The sequence below is a fragment of the Panthera tigris genome, chromosome B4 (assembly GCF_018350195.1).
Source record: "Panthera tigris isolate Pti1 chromosome B4, P.tigris_Pti1_mat1.1, whole genome shotgun sequence".
In the NCBI taxonomy this organism is placed as follows: domain Eukaryota; kingdom Metazoa; phylum Chordata; class Mammalia; order Carnivora; family Felidae; genus Panthera; species Panthera tigris.
The window spans coordinates 70,423,816-70,425,886 of NC_056666.1; positions in this window are offsets into that span (position 1 = coordinate 70,423,816).

Below are 2,071 nucleotides of genomic sequence, written 5' to 3' on the forward strand. Positions count from 1 at the left end.
GGATCGTGTTCACAGTGTGTTTTTTGAGAGAGAGAGAGAGCTTGGATGAGTGGGAGAGGGGCAGAGAGAAAGATAGAGAATCCCAAGCAGACTTCGCACAGTCAGCACAGAGCCTGACATGGGGCTTGCTTGATCTCTCAAACCGGTGACATCATGATCTGAGCTGAAATCAAGAGTAGGACGCTTAACCAACTGAGCCACCCAGGTGCCCCACAATGTACTATTTTAAGCATTCACCACTAACCAAATATTACCTGATGATATGGTCATTATTAGATTATGTTATATGGCAACATATTCCATAATGAAGGAATTTTGCAGATGTTGGTAAGGCCCCTAATCTGATGACTTTGAGTATCAACAGAGAGACTGTGCTGGGTAGGCCTGACCTAATAAGATGGTTTCTTACAAGAAGTCTGAGACATTGTCCTGTGGGCCTTGAAGAAGGAAGCTACCGTGTTGTAAGAAGGCCACATTGGCTAAGATCTACGGGTGGCCTTCTAGGCTAAGGGCTACCTTCCAGCTGTTAGCCAGCATAAAAAACTGGGACCTGGGTTGTATAACCACAAGAAACTGAATTCTTCTAGAAAGAGCAACTGTTTTTTGAACCATATTTCTGACCCACTGGTTTGCTAGCTAGCCAACTAAAAATTTTTAATTTTTAATTTCTCTCGTTATGTTCTATGAAAACCACGCAGGTAATAGGAACGATTGATAAATGTTTTGCCTTACTTTTGTGACATACAATTAAGAGAAATTTAAGACATTCTAAAGCATTTATTGCTCTATCCACTTTCTGGTCCTATATAAAATGCTCATAGATCTCAGCTATCTGTAGTCCTTTTTTTTTCACTTTCAAAACACAAGCGTACCTCAGAGGTATGAAAGTTTGGTTCCAGACCATCACAATAAAGTAGGTATCACGATAAAGTGAGTCAAATAAATTTTTTGGTTTGCCAATGCATATAAAAGTTATGTTCATTCTATCCTGTAGTTTATTAACTGTGCAATAGCATTATGTCTAAAAAATAATGTACTTACCTTAATTTAAAAATACTTTATTGCTAGAAAAGGCTAACTATCATCTGAGCTCACAGGGAGTTATAATCGTTTTGCTGGTGAAAGGTCTCACCTCCATGTTGATGGCTGCTGACTGATCAGGTGGTGGTTGCTGAAGGTTGGGGTGGCTGTGGCAATTTCTAAAAAGAAGACAACAATGAAGTTTCCCCATTGATTGACTTTTCCTTTCACAAACAATTTCCCTGTAGCATGCAATACTGCTTAATAGCATTTTACCTACAGTAGAATGTCTTCCAAAATTGAAGTCAATCCTCTCAAACCCTTCCACTGCTTTATCAGCTAAGTTGATGTAATATTCTAAATCCTTTGTCGTCATTTCAACAATCTTCACAGCACCTTCATCAGGAGTAGATTCCATTTCAAGAAACCACTTTCTCTGCTCATCCATAAGAAGCAACTCATTTGTTTAAGTTTTATCATGAGATTGTACCATTTCAGTCACAACTTAAGACTCCACTTCTACTCTTGCTCTTTCCATCACAACTGCACTTCCTCCACCAAAGTTTTAAACCTCTCCAAGTCACCCATGAGGGTTGGAATCAACTTCTTCCAAATGCCTGTTAATATTATTTTGACATCTTCTCATGAATCATAAATGTTTTTAAATGCATCTAGAATGGTAACCCTCTCCAGAAAGTTTTCAGTTTACTTTTCCCAGATCCATCAGAAGACTCTATGGCAGAAGAACCTTATGAAATGTATTTCTTAAATAATCAGACTTGAAAGTCAAAATTACTCCTTGATCCATGGGCTGCGGGCATGACTACAACGTTAAGCTCCTTCTACATCACCATCAGAGCTCTTGCATGAATTGTCAATGACCAATGAAATGTCAATATTTTGAAAGGAACCTTTTTTTTCTGAGCAGTATGTCTTAACAGTGGGCTTAAAATATTTAGTAAACACGTTGTAAACAGATGTGCAGTCATCCAGGCTTCATTGGTCCATGTATAGAGCATAAGCAGAGTAGATTTAGTATAATTCTTAAGGG